Below are 17362 nucleotides of genomic sequence, written 5' to 3'. Positions count from 1 at the left end.
AAAGATCTTAGGAGGTATGGATTTACTTTCAACCTTCATCTCCCTCCCCATGCTTTGTTCTCTTCTTTTCTCTTGTTGCTTTGTAAATCTCCCCTTTTGTCTTTGACTTTTGCTAGTTTCATTACAATGGGTCTTGATGTCAATCTCTTTAGGTTCAACTTATTTGAGAATTTTAATCTTCATTTAGTAACTGGCTGGATTATTTTAGTAAAGTCTATTTCCCTTGACTACACAAACAGTGCTTAGCCTCTGGTGCTGTTTCTTAGGGAGGGAGAGAGAATTCTTTGGTCGTATCAACAGTAATTGTATGACAGAAAAACAGGCAGGTCTCGCCTATATTCTCTCTAAACAGATTCAACTGTTCAACTTAACTAATTGCCAACAGAGTACAAAATTGTTTTTAATAATGCCCTACAGCATAAATGTCTCTATAAGCTAATCTCATCAAGTTGTAGCTCCTTCGATGGGATCATTTCTAATGTAAGTATTTGATAATTTTTCTGATCCCATGAGGGTTCATCCTGGCTGTTTGATTTCCCTGTTCTTTCCAGGGAACAACCAGATCTTTGAGCTGTATCTACATTAGATCCATGACTCTCTTCCCAATTGCCTTTTACCACATCTCCCACTGTTCTGGAGGACACTTTTAACCATCTCCACACTTTGCTGCAAATGAAATAAATTCTTTTGGGGAGAATTTAGGAGTTTTCTAACATGTTTCTCTCTCTAGGCAGAATCACTGAAACAGATTCTGGAGTTGGGGATGGATATAGTGCAAGATTCTTTCTGAGAGTTCCCACTCATGAGAACTGAGTTCTTAAGGGCTTGTTTGGAGGTTCTAGTGGGGGAGCCCAGCTACTTATATCCTTCACCAAAGAATAGTCCTTGTCTACAGGGGAAGGTTGTCCTCTTGGACTGAGCACTCAGCTTCAGGAGGGACACACTAGGATTAGGAAAGGGGAACCCACTATAACGGTTTGAATTTGAATGTTCTCCTATCCTTCAAGGAAACCAGGCAGCTATGTTGAAGATGGGTCCTGGTTATTGAGGAGGGGTCCCTGGGAGTATGGCCTTGGGGATTAAATAGGTTCCTCCTCCCCCTGCCTACTTTCTCTGACTCTTGGCCTCTATGATATAAGAGTAGAGTCCTTGCTCTCTCCCTCTTTCTGCTTACTACTGCTATGTCCTGAGCTCCAAAGACCCGGTCTGACATGGACTGAATCTCCGAAATCTCTAGAAATGAGAATAAATAAATATTCCTTTCTCTGAGTTGTGTAGTTAGTTGTTTTGGATTACATCAGTGAAACTTTTGAATGAGATACCCACATAGCCAGCCAGATCAGCCAAATCAACTCTGGCGATCAATGCAGTGACAGATGTCACAGCCAAATCACCCTCACATCCAAGAGCTGAGTTCTTAAAGAGGAGTCAAAAGCCTGAGCTTCTCTCAGCTTGCCTCTCTTGGCACGGAACCACCAGCTTACAAATGGGGGGAAGGACTCTCAGGTCCCCAGGTAAAGCCTCCAGTCCATAATTGGAGATTATACAGAAGCAGGGACCTCCTCAAGATCACTAGACAATTGCAATTTGCCAAGTGTTAGCCTCAGCAGTAGGAATCTGTGGGCAGGATGAGAAATGCTGTAGTTCCACTGTTCCTGGGAAGAAAGACTTCCAGCTGGAAGCTAGAGGAAGAAAAAGCAATTGGTCTTTGGCTGTAGCCATCTTGATGATCTGGGAAAGGGCCAGGGTAATCAGTGTTGGTTCAAATATTACAGACTCACACCTTCCAAACTGGGGATTGAACCCAGGGACATTCTACCTTCAAGCTACACCCTCAGCCCTATTTTTTATTCTTTATTTTGAAACAGGATCTCACTAAGTTGTGGAGGGTCTCACTAAGTAGCTGAGGCTGGCTGTGAATCTGCGATCCTTCTGTCTCAGCTTCCCAAGTACTGGGATTACAAGCATGCACCACCATGCCCAGCTTCAAATATTTTATTTTTTTAATATTTTTAATGAGTGGCACATGCCTATATTCACAACTGTTGGGAGACAAAGACAGGAAGATCACTGGTTCAAGGCCAGCCTTAGCAACCTAGCAAAACCCTGTTTCAAAATTAAAAAAAAAAATAAAGTAGAGCTAGGAATATAGGTCAGGAGTAGAGTATCCCTAGATTCAATCCACAGTACCAAAATACAAAAGAAGAAAATGATTTTCACTGGGGAGCAGGTCAGCAAAGTTCCTCAGACTGTTATTGATGTGGCCACATTTTCTGTTTTTCCTGGATTGATTTTTCCAAATAACAAAATGAGTTATTATTAAAATTTTTCATTTAATCATTATTGGACTTCAAGAATTACTTTTGACAATTAGAAAATTTATATTTATTGCTATGAAATTTCCCTATATCTGTTTTTTATTTCAGGACTCCTGTTTTTTTTTTTTTATTTTGTTTTGTTTTTTGGCACTGTATTGGGGATTGAACCCAGGGCATTTCACCTTCAAGCCTCACCCCCAGCCCTTTTTATTTTTTGCAACATGGTCTAGCAAAGTTGCAGAGAGTCTTGCTAAATTGTGAAGGCTAGCCTCAAACCTGTAATCAACCTGCCTCAGCCTCCCAAGTACTGGAATTGTAGGCATGCATCACCACGCCTGCCTAACAGGACTCATATTTTCTTAAATGAGTCTCAGTAGGCAGAGGGCAGAAAAAAAGAGTCTCACCACTATAAAATATTTCTAGAAACCATGTTGTTGCTAAGCATATTTCTGTCTACACCCACTGGGCCCTCAGCTCAGGCAGGAAGTGTAATAAGGAGATCCAGGGAGAGGGAAGAAAAAAATGTTTATTTATTGTTTTTATCTTCTTGGGAGGACAGGTCAAGGAAAAGAACTGCAACAGGCCACCAGGGAAAAGGCAACTTTCTCTGAGTCATGACAAAAAATAACGAGTGAAATTTAAGATACAAGATAGATTATGGGAGCCCTCTCACAGATGTGCAATTCTAATTCCCAGTGGAAGTGTTCATTCCAAGAGTTATGACATCTGTGCACATTTATGCACATGCATGCATTTTTTTCCTGAGCAGATTAGCACAGTAACTGAGTCTGACTGGGACAGAAGTACATGTGGTGAGAGTGGCAAAAAAAGAATTCTAGGAGGCTGGGGAGTCGAGTCAGATCCATATCACAGAAAGAGTATGTGTGTGTGTTATGCAGGAGGGTCTATTATTATTATTATTATTATTATTATTATTATTATTATCATTTTGTGGCACTGGAGATTGAACCTAGGGGCATTCTACCTCTAAGCTATACCCCAATCCCGACCCCACACACTGTTTTTTAAACAGGTTCTGACTATATTGCTGAGAATCTCACTACATTGCTGAAGTTGTTCATTAAACTGCAATCCTTCTGTCTCTGCCTCCCAAGTACTAGGATCACAGGCATTCACCACCATATCCAGCTAGAAAATAGATTCTTAACTGTGAAGTCCTGAAGACCAGAGAGAGTGACCAGCGACTATTTTATTTAAGGGGTACAAAGTTTTTTGGGTTTTTTTGTGGGTCTGGAGATGGAACCCAGGGGCATTCGACCTCTGAGCTACATACCCTGCCCTATTTTTTATTCTTTATTTTGAAACCGGGTCTCACTGAGTTGCAAAGGGCCTCACTAAGTAGTTGAGGCTGTCTGCGAACCGTGATCCTGAGCAGATTCGGGAGGCTGTCTCAGCCTCCTGAATGCTGGGAATAAAAGCATATAAAAGCATGCACAACCACTCCCAGCACATAGTTTTTTTTTTCCCAATATTTACTTGCTACATTTTCATTACACTTTAAATTCTGTTTACAATTTATTTATCCTTGACTCAGCTTATGCAGCTTCATTTAAAAGAAGGTACAACTATTTCTTTTTATATTCATTCATTCATTCATTCATTCATTCATTCATACCTAGGTGCTGAGAATTGAACCCGGGGGGATTCTACCTCTGAACTACACCCCTATCCTTATTTTATTTGGAAACAAGGTCCCACTAAGTTGCTGAGGCTGGCTCCCAACCTGCGATTCTTCTCTCTCAGCCTTCCAAGTCCTGAGATTACAGATGTGTGCCACCATGCCCAGCTCAACTATTTCTTTTTTAGTTGGCAGAAGACATCTCTAAAATCTGAATATTTGAAGCTTTGAGGCAGCTCTGGAGGAAAATAGGTGTGTGTGTGTGTGTGTGTGTGTGTGTGTGTGTGTGTGTGTACATGCGCGTGCACGTGTATATGTATGTTACTAGGGATTGAACCCATGGCATCCTCCCACCGAGCTACATCCTCGGCCCTATGTTATTTTTATTTTTAGTTTGAAACAGGGTCTCACAATCTAGATTGATGAGTCTCACTACTTGCTGAGTCTGTCCTCAAACCTGCGATCCTCCTGTCTCAGCCTCCCAAGTACTGGGATTACACGCATTGGCCACCATACCCAGTTGGAAAATAGATTCTTAACTGTGAAATCCCAAAGACTAGAAAGTGATCAGGGACTATTTTCTTTAGGGGGTAAGTGTATTACCCAACCCACCTTGTTTTGCTGCCCCACAGTATGCAAATCAGTAAGACATCTTGCAAAATAGAGTTTACTTGCAAGGGAGTTGAGCATGGAGGGGGAGCCTCAAGTCCTGAGATAGGATTTGGGATGTTTATGGGAATGTCAGAGGAGAAGGGTCGATTCCTTAACTCCGTATCTTCAGGGTCATTGGCTAATGTGATAGAAAAGAATTTCAGCAAGCACTGGTCAGAGACATAGAGGTTTATTCAGGAAAGTAAAAAATACACATTCAAAGGAGAACATGGGCCAGCTCCGAGTGAGAAAGGCATGCTTTGGGAGTGCAGGATTCTTCTTTAAAAGGAAGCTTTGTAAATGGGAAACTTGAGAAGTGGGGAGGAAATGACCCTAAGGTTTAGAATCCTTTAATCCTGGAGCACAGAGCAGGTGGTTGAGGAGGTCTGGTTCTTGGACTCTTCAGGCTGGCGTTATCTCGTTGATGGATAGCACTTGGACTGTCCTCATAGCATTGGGCCTTGAACAACATTTTTCTCCAGACGCCTTTGATTATTCTAAAAACAGAATATGTCTGCACAATCCACTGGATAAAGTGTGGTCTAAGATTTATTGGACAGATTTTTCAGATAAAGATGAGGACTGTTATGAAGTTTTCAGATTTAAAGCTACAGTCTCCCTTTTCTTCCCTGTTTGCCTCCTTTCTACCTATTATTTTTATTTTTTCTATGCTATGTCAGGATGAAGAAGTAAGGGGTTTTAAGGCATGGGCAAAGGTGATTGAAAATGAAGTAACCAGCTGGGCGTGGTGGTGCACGCTTGTAATCCCAGCATTCAGGAAGCTGAGACTGGAGGATCGTGGTTCGCGGACAGCCTCAGCTACTTAGTGAGGCCCTCCGCAACTTAGTAAGACCCAGTTTCAAATTAAAAAATAAAAAAAAACTAGGGCGGGGGTATAGCTCGGAGGTCAAATGCTCCCGGGTTCCATCCCCAGACCCACAAAAAAAGAAAAAGAAAAAAAAAAAAGAAAATGAAGTAAGCAGTTGTCTGTACATGTGTTTTCAAACTTCCTGATTCAACAAGGTGCAGTGGCACATGCCTGTAATTCAGTATTTGGAAGTCTGAGAAAGAAGGATTACAGGTTCAGGGACAGTCTCCGAAATTTAGCAAGACTCTCAGCAAGTTAGCAAGGCCCTGTTTAAAAAATATATTAGGCAAGGCATGTATCTCAGAGGTAGAATGCCCCTGGCTTCAATCCCTTGTGCAGAAAACAAAAAACAAAAACAACAAAAAACTTCATGGCTCTTCATGAGACACAAGTTCAGAAAATCATTGTGTTGGCAAAATCTGAAGCTGGAGTTGGAGCTCAGGCCCAAGTGAAGACTCAATGTTTTCAACAAAAATAGCCTTCAAGTCCCTGAGAAAAAAATGGCCTTGAATCCCTGAGAAGTAACCTAGGCAACCGTTAATCAGCAGAGGCATTATCTGCAACCAAGCTAGTGGGAGACTAATAACATATTTCTCAGCTGCATGACCTCCAAAATTAGCAATTTTCAAAAGTCAAGAAAAAGCAAGTAACTAAAAGCAAGCGAAGTCGATGAGTTCATTTAGATTTTCAAGCTATCTGCACATCTTAGGCTATGGCCTAAGTTCCGTGCTATTTCCAAACCACCAATAAATTAGGTTTAACTTGACTTAAGTGCATCCCTGCCCCTTCAATCAGTCTCTTTGTTCTGTCCAAACATGACCTTTTGACCTGTTCCCTTATCTTTACTTCATCTCTGCTTTGCACTTTGGCCTGATGAATATTCTGGATGTTAGAGATTTCAGCTATTGATCTGTAAGTGTAGATCATTCTGCTCCTAAGGAAATTATTTGTCAGCTCCTCTTTGCACCTAGTCCTTAAGACACACACGAACAATAGGTGATATCGACATGCTAGCACACCTCAATTTTTCCCTGATGGTGTTCTTCATTTTTTTCCCCTCCAAAGTCTTGGATTTGATCCACTGGGTCTCTCGGATTCATTGATGGAAAGGCAAGAGTCCTACTCAAAATCTCTTTCTTTTCTTTTTTTTTTTTTGGTGTGTGCTAGAGATTGAACTCAGAGGAATTCTACCTCCAACCCACACCCCATCCCTATTTTATTTTTATTTTGAAACAGGGTCTCACTAAGTTGTAGGGGGCCTCACCAAATTGTCGTGTCTATCCTCAAGCCTGTGATTCTCCTGTTTCGGCTTCCCAAGTACTGGGATTACATGGTGTGTGCCACCATGCCCGGCTTCAAAGCACCTTTAATTCACAGATATTCATCATAGAAAAATAAATACTATTCATATTTCTGCAGCAATTATCGAACTATATAGAGAGATGGCTATTCAGAGATTCTTCATATAATGGCATTTGACCAGCCCCATAGGGCAAGTATTTGATGATTTTCTCTATTGTATCAAGTACTGTTTTAGATGCATTATTATAGTAGTGAATGAACTAATTAAAAGTATTTGATTTTAGCCTGGTGTGGTGGTGCACACCTGTAATTCTAGCACTTGGAAAGCTGAGACCAAAAGAGCAAAGGTTCACAGCCAGTGTAGGCTAACTTATTGAGACCCTATTTGAAAATAATAAAAAATAGACTGAGGGTTTATCTCAAAGGTAGGACCCTCCTGAGTTCAATCCCCCAATACCACCACCAAAAAAGTACCAGACTTTATAGAGCTTGCATTTGAACTGACGAGATAGGAAAAATATAAATAAATAAATAAATAAATAAATGTGTACTATTTTCATGGTGATACACATTAACAAAAAAATTAAGGCATGGACAGCTCTGTCTGAGAAAGCTTTGGGGGTTACAATGAACTGTCAGAGCTGGCCTCACTGTGTAAGTGGTATTTGAGTGAATTTTGAGGGGACATAAATTAGAAAGTCATTTTACTATCAGGTATGTTGGTAATGGTTGATTTCAGGTAGAAGGAAGAACAACTGTAACTTTTCTGAAGATTAATTCTGTCTGGTAGTTCTACTGACAGCAAGAATGTCAGCACAGAAGAGGTAATATGAATGAAGGGGAAGGGAAGAGGAGATAAGGCCAGATGTCTTGGTGGAATTCAAACCATGGGGAGCCGTGCAGGTTACTCTAAAACCTTAGATTTAACTACAAAAAGGTTGAAAATTATTGAAGCATTGTGTGTGTGTGTGTGTGTGTGTGTGTGTGTGTGTGTGTGTGTGTGTGTTTGTATTGGGACTGAACCCAGGGACACTTGACTTCTGATCTATAATCCTAGCCCATTTCCCATTTTGTCTGTGTGTGTGTGTGTGTGTGTGTGTGCGTGCGTGCGTGTGTGCGTGTGTGTGTGCGTGCATGTGTGTGTGTTTCTAGGGACCAAACCCAGGGGCATTTTACCTCTGAGCTATACTCCCAGCCCTAATTTTTATTCTTTGTTTGAAACAGGGTCTCACTGAATTGCAAAGGGCTTCACTAAATAGTTGAGGCTGTCCTCGAACCACAGTCCTCCCAAATGTTGGGAGTACAAGCGTTTGCCACCACGCCCAACTCTTACCTTTTATTTTGAAACAGGGTCTCATTGTCAAGTCTGGCCTCGAACCTGCGATCTTCCTGTCTCATTCTCCCAAGTACTAGGATCACAGGTGGGCAGGACTGCACTCTGCTATTGAAGGGTTTAGAAGAATCACACTGTATAGAATAGTTGTCTGTGTATGTTTTGTTTTTGACACTGGGGATTGAACCCAAGGGCATTCCATCTCTAAACTACACCTCAGCGTTTTTTATTTTTTGAAACTGTGTCTCACTAAGTTGTTGAGGGCCATGACAAATTGCTGTGGCTGCTTCTTGAACCTATGATCCTCCTGTCTCAGCCTCTCAAGTCCTGGGATTACAGGCGTGTCACACCACGTCAAGCTCTATGTAACACGTTTCAATGGGATCGCTCTGGCTGCCGTACCGAGAAGGACTGTAGAGGGAGAAAGATTGAAGCCAATTGATAAGCAGTTGTGAAAATCTAGCAAATAGATAAGAGTATTTTAGACAAGAATGTTAGTTGTGGCTATGGTGAAACATTGTCACATTCTGGGTATATTTAGAAATGTAAACTCCTGTTATTTGCTTATGGATTAGATATGAAGGATGACTGCAAGGTTTGGGACGAGCAAATAGAAGGAATGGGTTTGCAATTAACTGGAGTGTGAAAACCTAGGTACTGTGGATTTGGTAATAGCAGAATTGGGAGTTTTTCACATATTATTCATCAAAATTTTTAATGAAGAAAAATTTACAAAATATATAATTAATGATTTTAAAGTCTATAATACACAGGCATTTAGAATATTGACAATGTTGTACAACCAGCACTTTTTTTTTTTTTGAGGTACCAGGGATGGAACTCAAGGGCATTGTACCTCCGAGCTACAACCCCAGCCCTATTTTTTAGTCTTTTTGAAATGGTCTCACTGTGTTGTGAAGGCCCTCGCTAAATAGCTGAGGCTGTCTGCTAACCGCGATCCTCCGGTCTCCGCCTCCCGAATGCTGAGATTACAAGCGTGCGCCACCACGCCCGGCCTTACAACCAGCATTTTGACCTAGTTCCAAAACATTTCTATCACACCAAAAAGAAACCCCGTACCCACTCAACAATCCCTCCCCATTCTCCCCTCCCTTAGTCCCTGGCAAACACTAATCTGCTTTTTGACTCTACAGATTTATCTACTCTGGATAATCCATAAAAATGGAATTGTACAATATGTGGCATTTGTGTCTGGCTTTTTAAATTTAGCATGTGTTTTTCAGGCTCATCTGTGTTGCATTACTCAGTAGTACTGCATTCCTTATTTTAATATCCCTTCCGGCCCAGCGTGGTGGCGCACGCTTGTAATCCCCGCGCTTGGGAGGCGGAGACAGGAGGATAGCGCAGGTTCGAAGCCAGCCGCGCTGGCATAAGAGACCCTGTTTCAAAAATATAAAATAGGTCTGGGAGTGTAGCCCGGAGGAAGGAGGGCTTCCAGGAACCCCAGTAACACCCCCACTCCCAAATATCCCTTCTGCCTACCTCTGTCCTAGAACTGCTGTTATCTTGGGAGGCTGAGACAGGAGAATCTTAGGTTTAAGGCTAGCCTCAGCAACTTAGTGAGACCCTGTTTCAAAATAAAATAGGGCTGAGGTGTAGCTCTGCCCTAGACTGCCCTGGGCTTAATCACACACACACACACACACACACACACACACACACACACACACACACTTTATGGTGGATTATAATTATACAGCATAGTGAGGTTTATAGTAATACAAACATATGTGCACACACCACTTGGTGTGTTTCCACCCCGCTCCCTCCACTTTCCCCATATGTGTTAGTGAAATTGGTAATGATACCTTCCCATATGGACATAGCATTATTTAAACTATTTTCTTCATCAATTCTCCTTTCCCTTCCCCACTTCCCTCTCCCAAGCCCTTCCTATTATTCTACTGGTCCCTCTCCTCTGAAGTTCTTTTTATTTCCCATTTTCTCTCTAGCTTCCACATATGAGAAAAAAAATATGACCCTTGATTTTCTGAGACTGGCTGATCTCTGCATAATAATCTCTCGTTCTATCCATTTTCCTGCAAATGACATAATTTCATTCTTTTTATGTCTGAGTAAAATCCCATCCTGTGTTTAGACCACATTTTCTTTATCCATTCATCTGTTGATGGACACCTAGATTGGTTCCATAATTTGACTATTGTGATTTGTGCTGCTATTAACACATACGCATGTATCACAGTATATTTGAAAATGGTTCTTTTTTTTCTCCTCTTGCTAAAACAGGAGTAGAATTTTCTCCAATATTCACTGTGAGAACATGGAAAGTTTCTGGACATAAGTTTCACAAAATTGTGATGGGGTCCTATCATTCTGTCCTGGAGTTTTTAATTTAAAGCTTGTCAATACTGAACTTCTAGCAATTGTTCAATTATGGTTAAGATTTTTATATTCCAAGTCCGACGTCCTGGGGCGAGCCTGTAATACCAGTACCTTAGGAGGCTGAGACAAGTGATTGTAGGTTCGAGGCCAGCCTCAGCAACTTGGCAAGGCCCTTGGGAACTTAACAAGACCCTATTTTGAAATAAAATATTTTAAAAGGATCTGGGCATGGTGGTGCACACTTGTATACCAGTACTTGGTAGTCTGAGACAGGAGGATCACGGGTTCTCAGCCAACCTCACCTACTTAGTGAGGCTTTCTGCAACTTAGTGAGACCTTGTTTCAAAAATAAAGAATAAAAAAATTTAAAGAATAAGAATATAAGTCTGGGGTATAGCTCAGAGGTAGAATGCTCCTGGGTTCCATCCTCAGTACTGCAAAAAATTAAATAAACAAATAAAAAGGGCTGGGAGTAAAGTACCTCTGGGTCCAATCCCCAGTACCACAGAAAGAGAAAATAAAGCAGAAAACCAAAGATAAAATGAACATATTGAAGGAAGTCAGTGTTTAAAAAACACCCTGCCTAGGAAGGACCCCATAATAAGAATAACAGCTGATCATTTGGCAAAGACAATACTGTCTTAGTCCATCAGTGCTACTATAACAAAATTCTTGAGATTGGGTGACTTATAGAGAGTAGAAATTTACTTTCTACAGTTCTAGATGCTGGAAGCCTAAGATCAAGTCGCCACATAGGCTCGCTTTCTGATCAGTCCTTCCATAGTGGTGCCTTGTTGTTATGACCTTCAGATGGCTGAACACTGTATCCTTACATGCAGATGAACTGGAAGGGCAAAAGGGCCCCAGCTAGTTTCCTACAGCTCTTTTATAAGAGCACCAATTCATTCCTGAGAGCAGAGATCTAATCATCTCTCAAGGTTACCTCTTTAAAACTATTGCATCAGGACTAAATTTCAACATGAATCGGGCTGGGGCGGGCAAAGCATCCATACTATAGCAAATGTCAACAAGACAACAGATGAGGCAAATCTTTTAAATGTTGAAATTAAAAACATAGCCAATTTAGAAGTTAACATCCAGTGAAAAGTTCCTTCAGAAGTGAAAGAGGGATCAGGTGCAGTGATGCACGCTTGGAATCCCAACACTCGGGAAGCTGAGACAGTAGGATTGCAGTTTTGAGGCCAGCCTCAGCAACTTAACTGAACCTTGTTTCAAAATGAAGAATAGAAAATAGGGCTGGGGATATAGCTCAAAGATACAATCCTGAATTCAATCCCCAGTATGATCCCCTAAAAAACAAAAACAAACAAAAAAAACTTTCAAGGGATGGAGCACTAGGGCAGTGTCCGCATTTTCGCATTTTTTGAGTTTCACCTCTCTTTCCTGTTTCACATGGGAAGATCAGAGATCCTCCAGGGCTCACAGCAAAGATACCAGAAATTCAATCCATTTTGAAATATATTTAGGGGAGATGTAATCATTTTGAAATACTTTCAAGAGCATTCTGTTACTTACCTGTTCTTAAGGGAAACAACTAATCTTTATCTTCTTCCACACTTCATGTTGTTCATCTTTATTTTATTTTATTTGCAGTACTGGGGATGAAGCCCAAAAGTATTTTACCTCTGAGCTACACCCCCTAGCCCATTTGTTTAGTCTTTTTTTTTTCTTTAAAACAGGGTCTTACTTGAGTTGTGAAGGGCCTCGCTAAGTAGCTGAGGCTGTCCGTAATGCTGGGATTACAAGCATGCGCCACCACACCCGGCTTCCATCCTTATTTTTGTTAAAAAAGTTTTTGTGCGTGGCTCTGGGGATTGAACACAGGGCATTCTACTTCTGAGCTATACCCCCAGCCATGTTTTATTTTTTTATTTTGAAACAGCTCTTGCTAAATTGTTGAGGGTCTCACTGAGTTGCTGAGGCTGACCTGAAATCTGCGATCCTCCTATCTCAGCCTCCCAAGTACTGAGATTATAGGTCTGGGCTACTACACCTGGATTTTTAAAATGATTTTATTGGTGCATTGTAATCACACATCATAGTAAGGCTCGAAGTGATACAAATGTACATGTGTGGTATGTTTCTCTCCTCGTTCTTCCCTCCCCCAGCTTCCCCCATCCTGGTTAATGTTGGTGAGTTTGGTAGTGATAATGTTATATATGGACATAACATTATTTGAGCTGTTTCCTTCCTTGGATTTCCTTTTCCCCTCTTCACCATCCTCCTCAAATCTCCTTCTACTATTCCCCTGGTCTCTCTCATCATTTACCTGAAGTCCCTTTTGTTTCCTAGTTTCCTATTGTCTTTCAGTCTTTAAATTGTGTGTGTGTGTGTGTGTGTGTGTGTGTGTGTGTGTGTGTGTGTTTACCAGGGACTGAACCCAAAGGCCTCTACCTTTGAGGTACACTCCCAACTCAATATTTTTATTTCTTATTTGGAAACAGGGTCTTGTTAGGTTGATGTGAATCTCGCTATTTGCTGAGGCTGTCCTCGAACATGTGATCCTCCTGTCTCAGTCTCCCAAGTACAGAGATTACAGGAGTGTGCCACCAGACTCGGCCAGTCTTTAAAATGTATTCATTTGAGCCAGGCATAGTGATGCATACCTGTACTCCCAGGACTGGGGAATCCAAGACAGAACAATCACAAGTTTGAAGCCAGCCTCAGCAAGTTAGTGAAACCCTGTTTCAAAATAAAAAATAAAATAGGACTGGGGGTATAGCTCAGAGGTAGAATGCCCCTAGGTTCAATTCTCCAGTGTCCCCCAAATTATTTATTTGATTGGTATGGGTGAGTATGTAGGGGTATCTCATTATGTTTTGAATTCACTTTTCCCTGATGAGTAAGGATGAACAACTATTCATGTGCCTACTGACTATTATTTCATCCCTTTTTTGAAGTGCCTATTCAAATGCTATGCCTATTTTTTGAAATGAACTTTTAAAAATAATTTTATGAGTGCACTGCAATTATACATCATAGTGTGGTCACTGTGACCCAAACATATGTGCACACAGCTCTTGGTGTATTTTTAAATGAACTTTCTATATTAGAATCTCTTTAGATTTATAAAAAAATACAAAGACAGAATGTTGTCAGTCCTCCTAATGGGCTTTCCATCACTTTTAATAACTTACATTATTGCCCTACATTTTTCATGCTAATATCAACGCATTAATAGAAACTAAAATGTACATTTTTTTGTTTCATTAGTCTTTTATCTAATGTCATTTTCTGCCCTAGGATCTCATATAGGATGTTGTGTAGCACACTACATTCGGCTATTATGTTTCCTCAGGGTACTCCAAGCAGTGACAGTTTCTCAGGCTTTCCATGCATTTGATGGTTTTTACAATTTTGAGGAGCATCCAGTCTGGGTTTTTCTACAGTTTTCTTCCTGGTTAGCCTGATGTTATGGGTTTGGGGAAAGAAGACCACAGAGAGGAGTGCCGCTCTCAACACATGTCAACATGACATAGTTGATCATTTAGCTTCAATTTCCTGGCTGAGATAATATTTGCCAGGTCTCTCCACTTTATTTTTTCCACTCTTTGTTTGTGGTGCTGGGGATTGAGTCCATGGGTATTCTACCACTGACCTACACCCCAGCCCCAATTTTTAATTCTTTGTTTTGAAACAAGGTTTCTATAAGTTGCAGAGGGCCTCACTAAGTACCTGAGACTGGCCATGAACCCAGATCTTCTTGTCTCAGCCTCCCAAACACTGGGATTACAAGTGTGTGCCACTATGCTCGGCTATTTTTTTCACTCTTGAAATACAGAATTTTATCTATAAATTGCTTGAAAATAGAAAAAAAAAACCCTGCCAAGAAATACCAGGTAGAAAACAGGTTCCCAATAAAATAGAATTTGGGGGCAACAAAAGTCTAAAAGGCCACAAAAGAGAAATAGCACCATCATCTGAACAATGGCTAGTTACTTGCATTTTGGGCATTGTTATTAATGAATCTGTGTTTTTCTCTGAATTCCACACAAAGCATGCGCTGCACAGCAATTTTATCATAAAATATCTGTTTTCTACACACATTTTAGGACGAGCAACCACCATAAACAAATCAATAGAAAAATATCGGGGCTGAACAATCTCAGTAGTGGGTAACATACATTTTGAAGAATTCTTCCAAAAAAGGAACTGAAGAGGCTGTGGACAACACAATGAGGGAGAGTTAAGGAATGAAATACTTTAAATATTAGTAACTCAGATATGGTACTGTATTTTCTGCAAAAGAAATTGAACATTTGGTAACATACTAGTGAATTTTATCTCCAAAGAGATTAGTGCACTGACAAAGTATCCTGTTAACAATGGAGAGCTGTGGATAGCAGATACCGGAAACACCCCAAGGTTACAATGGCCTTCACTGGTCACTCCCTTTGCTAGAGGTCCAGCAAAAACATGCAGCATGCTCATCTGCCTGCTGCGCTTCCAATGTTATGCAGCAAACTCAAGGAGCCAAAGAGGGGTCCCCAGTGGGCAAGGGGAGTGGAGAAGAGAAATGCACTAAATGTAAATGCAAGATAGTAAAATGGGACACAACCCCCATTCGAATTCCAAAGACGCGGGCAAATCTTCAAAAGTAGTTGTTAGGTTAAAATCCTAGACACATCTCTTTTCTCCCCAAAACACAACACATAGAAATTTCAGGAATAAATGAAAAAAAATCATCAGAGAAATGCTCAATGAAGCATTCTTTAACTCAAACATCTCAGGGCTAAAATACCCCCTCTATTCATTGAGGCAACCTTGCTGCTTGCTTTTAGATGTAGTTGATCAAACTTTCCTTTTAGGCCTTGGAGGATTCAGGCAGCCCTGCGAGCCCTGTGGCAGCAGGTTCCAAATGTTCCAAAGTCTGGCCCTTCCTCCCCAGAATCAATGTCAGAGACATAAGATCTCCTGTCACATTACACTTTATATTTTGAAACATGGAAGCGTATCTTAAATACTCGTAAGGCATTTATTTATTAAAATGTTCTCTGCCAAGATTTCACATTAGCTTAAAACTCAATTCAGTCTTTACATTTCTCTACTGAAGTTGCCACCTCAGTGTATTACATAAAAACACGTCTCCAGCAATCAGTGTAACCAGCACGCCCATGGTAAGGAACATGGCCAGCCTCTTTGTTTCCCAGGTGAAACAATTAGATGTTAATACTGCTCTGCTACATGGTAAAAGTTCCTAACTCAAAATTATTGGAAAACAAATGAATCTTCTGCAAAGTGCACTTTTAAGAAGAGGTACATTTTGCTCATAAAAAGAAACTGGTGAATCCTGTAAGAATAATGGAAGGGAGTATTTTACAGTTAAGCACATGATTTGGAGTGAAGAATCTGGATGCTGCTTGTTCCTCCCGTGGGCCCCCCTCATCAGGTATCACTGTGGCATACAGAATGTCTAAAATCCTCTGTAATACAGGGTCATCCTCCCCCTCATTCTCCTGGCAAATCAACTCAATGTTCCTTAGCTTTCCGAAGTAGAATTCTCTCTTTCCCCAAGTCTTCAACAGTGAGTTTCAATACACTGACCTGCTGCATCAATTCAGCTGCATCACCCTCCCCACTGCCTGCACCAGGATTCTTCCGTGCCACTCCTGGGCCAGCCTTAGCAGTCTCAGTAGTTCTCTGTGTTGAAATGGGTCTCTGAGGAGCTGCACTGCTAGAGCTAAGAGGTTTCTTTGGTTTATTCAGAGCTGGATCAAAAAGGGAGGGAGCCACTGTAGTTTCTTGACCTTGTCTGGAAGCTACAGGATCATAGACTTTTCCATCATAGTTTGCTCAAAAACAGTTTTAAACCACTGAACAAATCAAAATTGTCCTGAAACTTTCCTTTTACTAATTTCTGGGGGAATTATTTTGTCAACTCCCATTCTCCTAAAATCTGCTTGTAGTATTTTGAAGTTCTGGATATATTTGTGTTCTAGTTTAGCTTGGAATTTCACTTTCTTCAAGGCAATGGAACCAGGGAACAGCATGTCCATAAACTGGCAGTAGGCAGCCCCTCAGCATAACTGTTCAGTCTTTGTCAGATTCAACTGCAGAGGCTCATTGATCCAGGCCAGCATGTCATGTTGACTTAGGTTATCACTGGTGACTGATGTCAAGTATACATTCACTGCCATTTTCTGGTCTCGGGTGGAATCCTGTCCACTGCCTACTCCAGCTCCAGTTCCATTTTGTGGTTCAAACCTCCCGACCTTTCCACTTTAAAGTTACTCCCCTCTCCTATTTTTCCTCCAGGTCCCCTCACATACATGTTAGTGAGACTGGTAGTGGTACCTTCATATATGGACATAACATTATTGAAGCTGTTTCCTTCCTCAAGTCTCCCTTTTTTTTTACTGCCCACTCTCCAGCCCCCATCCCCTTCCACCATTTATCTCCTTCCTCTTTTATCTGAAATCTTCTTTGCTTCCTGTTTTCTCTCTAACTTCATAACACAAGAAGAAACATACAAAACTTTATGATCTCACTTAGCATGATGTTCTCAATTTTTACCCACTTTCCTACAAATGACCTAATTTCTTTCTTTTTTATGACTAATACTCCATTGTGTGTTGTATATACCACATTTATTTATCCATTCGTCTATTGACAGGCACCTAGTCTATATCCAGATTGGACTATCATGAATTCTGCTGCCATAAACGTGGGTATGCAAGTATTACTAATGTAGTGGTGATGTGCGGGTGAAGAGGAAGGATGTATTCTAAATGCTATGACTAGATCCCCAGTTAGCTCATGCCCCAGACTGTGACCTTCACAAGTCCTTCTTAGCTTTTTAATCCCTTCGATGATATGGGAATTGTAGTAGGGGCTGGATATGGGTATTTCTGTGGAACAACTGTAAC

The 17362-nt window shown here is 41.0% G+C and overlaps 1 pseudogene across 1 annotated transcript; it reads right to left on the bottom strand.

Moving 5' to 3' along the window:
- Positions 1 to 11186: 11186 nt before the first annotated feature.
- On the bottom strand, positions 11187 to 16633 carry LOC308278869 (microtubule-associated protein RP/EB family member 1-like; annotated as a pseudogene). The gene is made up of 4 exons: positions 15817 to 16633; positions 14621 to 14657; positions 11419 to 11487; positions 11187 to 11319 (listed from the first exon to the last, which is right to left on the bottom strand). The product of its transcript is annotated as a microtubule-associated protein RP/EB family member 1-like (transcript).
- Between the last annotated feature and the right edge of the window lie 729 nt (positions 16634 to 17362).

The sequence above is a fragment of the Muscardinus avellanarius genome (genome assembly GCF_963383645.1).
Source record: "Muscardinus avellanarius genome assembly, chromosome: X".
Classification (NCBI taxonomy): Eukaryota; Metazoa; Chordata; class Mammalia; order Rodentia; family Gliridae; genus Muscardinus; species Muscardinus avellanarius.
The sequence above is the reverse complement of the archived record's forward strand: the minus strand, read 5'-3'. Positions and strand labels throughout refer to the sequence as shown.